At 40.2% G+C, this 10,427-nt stretch overlaps 1 long non-coding RNA gene across 1 annotated transcript; it reads right to left on the minus strand.

Annotated features, from left to right (window-relative positions):
- Positions 1–1,095: 1,095 nt before the first annotated feature.
- LOC8038293 lies at positions 1,096–5,519 on the minus strand. The gene is made up of 4 exons (XR_005714738.2): positions 5,484–5,519; positions 2,950–3,049; positions 2,386–2,486; positions 1,096–1,147 (listed from the first exon to the last, which is right to left on the minus strand). It is a non-coding gene; the product is annotated as an uncharacterized LOC8038293 (long non-coding RNA).
- Positions 5,520–10,427: the final 4,908 nt, after the last annotated feature.

The raw sequence follows: 10,427 nt of genomic DNA on the forward strand, positions 1-10,427 counted from the left end.
TTTTGTTTGTTCGAGACTTTTTTCAGTACAAGATCCCAATTAAATTGCAAAAAAGTGTCGCGAGTAAAGCGTCACTCGAATAGTCTTAAGGTTAATTTATGAACTGCCTATTCACACTTTGCGTTAGGTAAGGGCGCAGAGGTATCGGAAAGTCTGGTGAGAGTCGCTGGCGCTTATCAGTAAAAGAGTGTCGCTGCGGCTGATGTTGTCTGTGTCGTAGTGCGGGTCGTTCGTTATAGTTGCAGAGTCTACTTTGAATAAATGATAATTTAGCCAGGAATGTATAACATTGTCGCGATTAGAAAGAGCTGGACCAGCGAAAAACTTAACCACACCATGGCACAGTAAAGGGAAGATGGACTCCATCTTAACTTTCTTACTCATTGAAGCCAGCAAAAGTACGGTAATCTTGAATACAGCCCCAACGTCTTGCTATGCGAAATATTTATATTACTGCAAGCGCTAAACGTTACGCAAAGAAAAATCTATTAAACCTGTGATTTCACAACCTAGAGTACCAGGTAAGTATTCAGGTTGGAATTCCTCGTTTTGTTGAAGTTTCAGGTAGGTAAACCGATCCATTTCTTTTAAAATACACAAATATTTAACATAAATAGTGCAGTTTACCCAGAAACGGGCATCTGTCGTGGTTATCCATGCTTTACAACGCCTGCCTAGAGCAGACGATGCATCCACACAAGCGATGATATAAATTTAGGCCCCACGCTGGTAATACGGTTCGATCTTCTCTGAAGCGCCGAAGAGCACCGCGCCATTTCTTTGCTATACTGTTTTCCTACCGATGCTATGCTACAAACTAAACGCAAGAATCTACACCGTCTCGCGAGCGAACGTGGAGAGCCTATGTGGCGGCCATGCTTCCATCCCCGCTTCGATGACGTTGATAGCGCGACACCTCTAGGTCGATCTCGAGGCAATAGTAGAAATAGGTGTCCGCCGAACGCATTTAAGAACAAAAAAGAAGTCTCACCATTCTCACCAGGTGCCGAACCATGAAAACTATGAGCACCATGACGGAAGCCAGGGTGAGTGTTCCGACCAGAATCTTTGCCCAGTACGGAAACTCGTTGTCCGCCATGATGAGGTCTCCCTCAACTACTGCTAGGGCCTGATATGTGAAGATAACCTATCAAGCAAGAATTCAGAAACTTATTAAATTTCCGCTTACTTATAGGCAATCTGCAAAACAGGAGCCGCGTTTCGGTTTCTTACATCGTACCGCGTTCAGTGGTGGACACCGCGGTCCTCCACCTGAAATCCACCCTTTGCGTTTCTCGCCGTGGTCTTCGTGGATTGATCCACGAAGTGATGCGTATACGTGATATGTACACGGGTCTGCATCGCGTGTACATATGAATGAATCCACCAAGACTAGGGTGAGGTACGCTGTGGTGAAGTGTGAAGAGCAGGTCCGCGGTATCCGTGCCTTGCCGCGGTTGGCCGCGGTACGATGGGCGAAACCTGAATGGAGCTCTTCGTTGACACGAAATTCCCAGAACTCGTCTCAGCCGCTGGGGGGCGTTCCAGTTTTTCTCGTTGACTATTTGTAAATTATTTGCATTGCCTGAATATTTTATGCGTAACCACGATCAGTTCTTGTGGTGTTATTTTTTTTTATTTCGATTTGAAATTGCTTTAAGTCCACAATTTTCAAACATTTTTACAATAAAAAAATTGTTATTTTTTCATTATTTATTTGTAATATTTTCGTCGCGAGACATGTGCTGGGTCTTAGAGTATAGTGTATACCAAAATCTAAGACTAAATTATTTTATTTTATTTGGTTTAAACGGAGGCTTTGAAGTTGAGCGAATATATAAAATCGGAAACCCGGCGTTTCATACTTTTCTTTTATATACAAGACCGTCTCTAGATGTCGAACCATACCAATATGCTTAGTGCTGTAGTTATAGATACACAATTGAATAGTATAAAACAATTTATTAAAACTAAAAATGTATATACATGAAATACTACAATGCGCTTTTGCTGAAACCAATGATAGGATATGTGAAAAAGTATTATCTGTTCAATATTTTCGAGTTCAATTTTCAATTAAACTTAGAACAATTTGCCATTACTATTCAAGCGTTTGTAGAACGTACTATTTGCGCGACTCCAGTAGACGTGCTTCTAAAAAGCTAATAAAACAGCGATGTTCTATAATGTATTGTGTTTTTATTTTGTGCTACTATTCCTCGTGCGTCATAAACATTTTAGCGAGGGCGTTTCGCGCGCACGCAATATCAGAGGTAAACAAATTTGAACGCGTAGTTTATGGACGTCAGTGAACACTTGAAAACATTTTAAAACACTTCGAATATAGTAGAGACCGGGGCCTTGCAGTTTAAGTCATGAACTCACGATCGTGATCGTCGGTGCTGTGAAGGTCCAAGTCATCATCCAATAAGGGCTCACCGGTTTCTTGAGCATGTATTCGACGTCAAAGCAGATCCTTCTCAAACCTGATGAATAAAAATACTGATTTTTTTTCCTACATAATACAAAACACCAAACATTGCCAGAATATATTTGCACCATTCTGGTTGCCAGCGATTATTTTTGACCCCTCTGAGGCTGCTTAATACATAGCAAGCAAACAAAACGCTATCGATATAAAGCCCCTCCTCTCAGTGACTCTCGGACATCTTAAAAACGGTTTGTACTAATAAACAAGTGTCTGTGCTAAACTGTTTACATTGCTGGACACGTTACACCCATATCCATCACTTTTATTTTTATTATATTTTAGCGTTTGTCACAATGAATGACAAAACAAGCCCCCACTTTCCTCCTCTTTCTCATGAAGATAAAGGCAGGCCAACAATTACCCTAAAAGCTTTCACATCTGAGTTACAAGGCCGAAAATACTCCGACATCTACAGGACGATCTTTAACATAAGGTTCCAACATTTTATTCAGACTTACCGTAGAACCATATTAAACCCAGGGTTTCTAACATTGTCACAGTAAGCATGAGGTTCCGAGTAAGCCCCTGTTCAATTATCTGGTGAAAGTAGGGGCCACCCTGGAAATGCAATGCAGCCATAAATATTCCGTTCCGCATATTGAGCCGTCAAGTTAAATTTGGTTGTCAGTCACTATCGGCAGGTTTGACAAACGGGCAACACAACCAATTGAACGAATACACAATCAGTTGTATAGTGCTCAGCAAACTTGTATGGAACACACAAGCTATGTTTCTTTTTAATGGGAATGCTATCTTTGGGTGAAAGCTGAGCAACGGTTTTGTTACCTATCGTTCAACAAAGCATTCTGAAGTGCTACACGAAGAAGCCGTTGTTTAATTTCTACCAGGATAAAGCTGCCATGACAGAACACACAGTTCACGACTTCCATGCAAGTTTGGTGAGCACTGTACTCCCACAGTGGCTTAGTAGACAGAACCTTGATATTTCAATTATATTTGCCTTTATCAAGATGTTCTTTGAAATGAACAGTAGTATCACCCTGGTCATAGTTTGATGCTTCTAAGGCAAACCCGTTTTTCTCTATATGGCGATCTGGGAAACATTTTTTGTAAGTGCGCGTTTGATTAAGCCAAAACATTTAATCATTTGAAAATAAAACAGCAAAGAATATCGGCGACATTCAATAAAAATGATGAAAATATAAAAAAGTATTTGAACTGGCAACCAGTTAACTATAGAGGTTTTAACGGCATAGCTATTTGTAATAAAACATTCTCCACGCGAGGATGGCATTTGAGGCAGACTGTACGACGTTATTCAAGCAACTCATAACTGTACGAAACGCAAGGTAATTCGTGCTTCACAAAAACAATTACTGGAAACTTTGCTATATCCTGCTATGTTGCCCTGTATCATATTATTTCCTATGCTTCCCTGTATCATGATAGTAGTAAATGTTATACCAGGAAACAAACCCAGTAAGCCTCAGTCAGCGGAACACAAAGAGCTGAAAATTCCGACCAGGAAAACAGGACCTTTAAGATGGCACCTCGCAAGAGCATCACTTCCCGGGCGTGAAAGCGACGTTTGCCTTTAGTGTGGCTCATCAAGCATATTTGCCTCCAAATGTCAAGGAACTAAAAAAAAACTATTAACTCAAAATATACCTTTTTATGTAAACAAAACATATAGCACCATTGTGGCCCTTTTAGACTTGACTGTCGAAACATTTTTGGCGCATCAAAATCATTTACGTTATTGCGTTTACATGTTTGCAGGGTGTTTCAGTGACAACTGAGTATATTTGAAAAAAAAAAACTTGAAATATAAAAGTTTATAATTTCATCAACGGCAGTGAACCTCAATGGACGACTAAAATTAGTCATTGCCAATTTAACAGCCAAAAATCTGCTAATTTACTTTGAAAATATTTGTTCTAGCTGGCGCATTTCACTTGGAGATTGGTTGCCCGTCATTTTAGTATGCTATAACAATTAGAAGTCAGAAAACCATATTGTTATCCGCACTGTTCGATGTCAAAATTAAGCTATTTTGAGTCAGTGACGCCGAGACGAAGGATCTAAAGCGCCGAAATCTGTGCACCTCACAAAACACCAAAGTGTGGCACGCCTTTCTTACGACCACGTGTATTTTAGATCACGTGACCCTTAGATCACGTGCCGCTGCCAGATCGGTTCGCGCCTGCCGCGCCTGCCAACGTCACTTCCGGGTTGGATTTCCGTCGCTCTTTTTCTCCTAGTTTTGGTACCTTAGTCTTCTCACACATTGAATTTGAGCGATAATAGCGCGGAGCAGAATTTAATTGTCTGAATTCTGACAACTGTGGTATAGGGTGATCTTGGGCAACTCATTATTAACGGGATTGGGCTGGGTAAGGCAATTATTTCTAAGGTTAATTAGCGCATCCTAAGTAATTAGTTTGATAATAATTATTAACTCTCGTAACGAGCATTCTCCCTAGAAATGCTTGACACCTGGACATCTGACAATATCCAGGGTATTATGGGGAGAGAAGGTATTTGTGTTCTCGTCACTTTCTCTGCCACGCAGCACTGATTTTGCTTGCAAGGATTCTACAGTTTTCTTGCGTAATGCCACACAAGTCTGCCAAACTCAACAATCTGGGACGTTGTGCATTTCCAAAATTCACATTGTTTTGCCCAGCGGAGGTAAAATAGAGAGGTGGACAGTAAGCCAGACAGGTGGACGGCAAAGCCACTGCGGAGAGAACCGTGCTCGTAACCTAACCTCCGTCGTAATCGATAGTGTTAACACGAAGGAATTATTTCTATATTTCACGTTCGCGTTATGAAACATTATGCTCAGGCGTTGCTTAAACACCCTGTGTATTAGAGCCAGAATTCGGCACTTTTAATTGCGTGAAGATGAGAGATAATAAATTTCACAATTTCAAAAAACAATGAAAGTTTTGTTTTATTCAAGGCTGATAACTCATTATGTTTTCTTTTTCGTTTTGTAGCGAAACTTATGTCATAAGCTGAGTTTCACCTGAGTGCAGAAGAGGGCGCTGACGCAATAGGCCACGCCACAGACCCCAAGAAGGGCCTTCCTGGTAGCCATATCGCCCACAAAATTGAACGTACGGCACACCTCGACCGCACACGTATGTACCAGGAATACCTGCAGGATTCAATAGACGACAAAAACTAACTCTATTATGACAATTGCATTCCAAGGCATCATGCGTAGTGCTACCCACCTAAGCCCTAGATGGGTAATGTGGTTCATAATAAGGTATATAGTGCCCTTAATTTCGGAAGCGCGGAGAATGGTATGAACCACTTGCGGTCATCCACGTTGTGGTATAGAACCAAACAAAAGAAAAAATATCAAGAGAAGATAAGGAAAACGGGTGGCTGTGTTTTCTGAACATTTGGCTTAACGGTCCCCAATGTAGTCATTATAGATATGTGGATTCCGAAATATTTAGGGGAAACGTTTTTGGTAAAGTGCGACTTCTGAACGTTGAAGTTTTGCTTAGTGACACCCGTCCATTTGTATTCTTCTCCGGGGTCGTGTGATGATGCGATTAGTGAATGGGCTACGTTGCTGTGTGTTTGTTGATGTTGCCTTTTATTTCGGTAACGTGCTTATTTCTAATGGCATTTAACCAACTGTCATTTGAGCGAGTGGTGAATCAGCTCGCCACCTTGAATGTATGATGAACATGGCAATGTTTTTTTTTTTTTTTTTTAATGACGTTTAGCGTGGAAAGTTCTGAAATGTTCACATGACCGGAATATAAATCAGCTTCATGGGTCTACATCGTTTCTTCCTCATTTTAAACCTGAAGTTTTCGAGCGTGTGGCGCCTTCATTTCCCAAGATCAAGCACGCAAACATCATTTGTTCCCTCTTGATTTCGTTGCAACATAAAAAGTGCAGGAAATGTTCGGCCTCTGAGATTCCCAGCGCAAAAGTGCGTCAGTACGCCATTCAGTAAAAATGTATTATTTTTTCTCACATAGCGGCAAGAAATAGGCATCTTCTAATTTTTTTATTCATACATCTGGCTCCTTAAAATACAAATATCTACCTAATTCGCAAAGCCCTTCGGCGCATTGGACATTACATAGAGCCACGGTCGGACTGTACTTTCTGGAGAAAAACTCCTGCAGTCCGGCCGTAATAGAGCATGGCCTTATAGGCCATGCTCTATTACGGCCTCTGCTTTACTATTACGGCCTCTGCTTTATTTTTATTTTGCAACAAACTGTAGTTTGGTCATTGGGCCACTTTTAAAACATATTTCGTTCTGAAAATTGTCGCCACATAAAATTAGCAGAAAAAACTCCACCCTTAATTTAACGAGAAAACATGGTATACTAAAAGAAAAACGGCATGATTCTAGCATCACAGAATGCTGCATTCGGTGCGCTGCTACAATTACATGATGTTGCTTGTAAATGAACAATATGTTCCATAAAATCCTCAGAATAATGGTGTCTATGCAATACTCAAGATCCATTACGAATTTAAAAGTAGCGCTAAAGACGAGGACAAGTAGAAGACACAGACATGGACAGGCGCTGACTCGCAACTGATATTTAGTGAAGAATAAAAGGAAGATAAAGCAGAAGTGCAAGGACATATACGAAATGAAAAAGAAGACTAACCAAAACGAAAGAAAGCAACAATTATTTTTGAGTTCAAAATTAAGAAATAAGAGAAAAAATACATTAAAAATTAAAAAAAAATTAATAAGATTTTTACACAAAACATTCAAATGAAAACCTACTCTGATTAAATGAAAGAAAGAAAAAGAAAGAGGAAGAAGAGGACTCTGAAAATTAATCTAGTTAAACGAAGTTCTCACACAAAATGTTGTAAGTAGTGCAATTCCTTGGCCGATAAGGCTACCGACGGTGCACTGATGCATGTATCCCCTTTAGCTGCTATGACTTGCGCCTCATAAATTTCTCTTGTTCGTTGATCACTGAACTTTCTTAGAATTTTTGTTCGATAAAATAGAGGAGTGCACTTGCAATCCTTTACGTGTAGAGCAAGATGTCCCGCCGGTGAAGACTTAAGAGACAATGCATGCTCTCGCAATCTCATGTTCACACACCGGCCAGTTTGACCCACGTACACCTTCCCACACGAGAATAAAATCTCGTATACTACGCCTCTAAGGCAGTTCACAAACTTATTAACATGCTTGACATCGCATTTGTCCTGTTTGTCGTGTTGGGAATTGATTTTCGGGCACAGCCTTTTCAACTTGTCAGGTGCAGAAAGCACCACCCTGACATCAAACCTGTCGGCTACCTTTTTCAAGTTATGTGATATGGAATGGATGTACTGCACTCTGGCTGGTCGGTTCCTCTTCTCTTTGCTTCGGTCTCGTATTTTTTCATGCATTAATATATTTTCTGCCACATCCGTCAAGATGGACTCGGGGTATCCCGAACTTTGCAGTCGCTGGATTTGGTTGGTGAAGCTCTCTCCGGCTGAATGGTGACACGACTTGTTTAACGCCGCTCTTAAGCAATTGGTCACGATTCCTCTTTTGATGAGTTTGGAATGAGCTGAGTCGAATCGGAGTAGCTTTTTTTTTATCTTGGTAAATACATCCAGCACAAATGGTTGTCCTGGAAGGTCATTTGCAAGTCTAAAAATTGAAGGACGCTGTTTGTGGGAAGTTCATGTGTAAATTTGAGTCCTCGAGAATGCTTCACAAAGGTGGCGTGAAGGTCGTGAACTGCTTTGGTGTTGCTGTTTTCCAAACGATTACACAGAAGTACGAGGTAGTCGTCGACGTATCTAAAAATACGCGTGACTTGGCCGCTTGGAAGATTGTCGGCAATAACCCAGTCGCACTTGGACAGCAAAATATCACATAACACAGGGGCAACGCATAACCCTAAGCATATTCCCTTTCTTTGAACGTAGTTCTTGCCATTAAACGTGACTACAGTGGATGACAAGTAGAACCTTAAGAGCTCTAGAAATGATCCTACCGGTAGGTCACAAGCATGTTAATAAGTGTGTGAACTGCCTTAGAGGCGTAGTATACGAGATTTTATTCTCGTGTGGGAAGGTGTACGTGGGTCAAACTGGCCGGTGTGTGAACATGAGATTGCGAGAGCATGCATTGTCTCTTAAGTCTTCACCGGCGGGACATCTTGCTCTACACGTAAGAGATTGCAAGTGTACTCCTCTATTCCATCGAACAAAAATTCTAAAAAAGTTCAGTGATCAACGAACAAGAGAAATTTATGAGGCGAAAGTCATAGCTGCTAAAGGGGATACATGCATCAGTGCACCGTCGGTAGCCTTATCGGCCAAGGAATTGCACTACTTACAACATTTTGTGTGAGAACTTCGTTTAACTAGATCAATTTTCAGAGTCCTCTTCTTCCTCTTTCTTTTTCTTTCTTTCATTTAATTAGAGTAGGTTTTCATTTGAATGTTTTGTGTAAAAATCTTTTTAATTTTTTTTATATTTACCGTATTTTTTCTTTTATTTCTTAATTTTGAAGTCAAAAATAATTGTTGCTTTCTTTCGTTTTGGTTAGTCTTCTTGTTCATTTCGTATATGTCCTTGCACTTCTGCTTTATCTTCCTTTTATTCTTCACTAAATATCAGTTGCGAGTCAGCACCTGTCCGTGTCTTCTACTTGTCCTCGTCTTTAGCTCTACTTTTAAATTCGTAATGTATAACCAACTAGCCCGTCACATGATCCTTGTACTCAAGATCCTGTTACTTTAGCTAATACCACCTTAAAAGAAAAAAACTTCGTTTTTGTTTGTTTATTGAGGGTGGGGGGGGGGGGAGAGGCGAGGGGGTTTTCTTTTCCTGTAGATGTTGTGTTGCGACTGTAGCGCGAATTCCCTTATTCACACTAAAGTTGCAATTCTCAATTGTCAATCCCTATTTGATATCCAACTGGAATTTGACAATCAATTTTAAACGAATAGGCCTTTGACAAAATGAACACCGATTGTTAATGTTGGCCCACTTAGTGATCGGTTGAAGTAGACAAGTTGTGTCGTCCTTCCTAACAAAAAAAAAAAAAAAACTGCGCGAATTACGATTTTTTTTACCGCTGTTGTTTTAACATATATAATGCATCACTCCCTGTAGCCTCATTATGTAGCCTTTTTTAGTTAAATATTATAAGAACGTATTTTCATGGTAGGTCATAAAAATAATATAAAGCAGAAATACCTCACTTAGTGACTACAAACAAATACTCTTAATAAAAATAAAGCACAGAAACAAATAGCTACATGATGACGCCTACGTGATATGGCGGTGAAATGACATTTCCAACTCCAAGGATGACGATTCATATAAGCAATAAAGAATGTTACTAAAGTAGTATTTTATGTTTATGTTCAAGGTTCGTGATTTAACGACCGTAGACTAAAATTTGTTTTTCTTTCCGCCTGATTTAAATTAGGCAATTCGCGGAAGTCACTCGGGAAAAACGGGGGAAAAAATCACACCGGTTACCCTTTTTATGAGATCTGAATGTTTCCTACGATATTTACCAAAATAACGTCTTTTCTTATAAGGCTTTCAATTAGGTTCATTGCAGAGTATTGCTGAACAAATATTCCTCTATAAGCTTTTAAAAGTAACCTTACGTGAGCGCTTATTCCAGCAGCGAAGAGCGCCGTAAAGACGGAAATGCTGCAATACATCGGGTACGTGCACGTTAGGACCAACTCCGGTAATGTGACCAGCTGATGAACTGTAAGAAAATCCCCTAGCATTACAATCGGTTTGTGCCAAATGGCGGCACTGGGCATTACTAAAATCAAAATCAAGTTTAAACGCAGTACTAAATGAATCACAAAAACACAGGTAGCCTGACCGGACATGGTCGCTCCAACGCAACAATCATTGGTAAGAAAGATTATTGTTAGATATCTTCTAGTTAGTGTTTTACCAAGGTAAACTTACAAGCGTGGACTTTATGCTGTA

This window comes from Ixodes scapularis, unplaced genomic scaffold (assembly GCF_016920785.2).
Source record: "Ixodes scapularis isolate PalLabHiFi unplaced genomic scaffold, ASM1692078v2 PGA_scaffold8__174_contigs__length_109621045, whole genome shotgun sequence".
NCBI lineage: Eukaryota > Metazoa > Arthropoda > Arachnida > Ixodida > Ixodidae > Ixodes > Ixodes scapularis.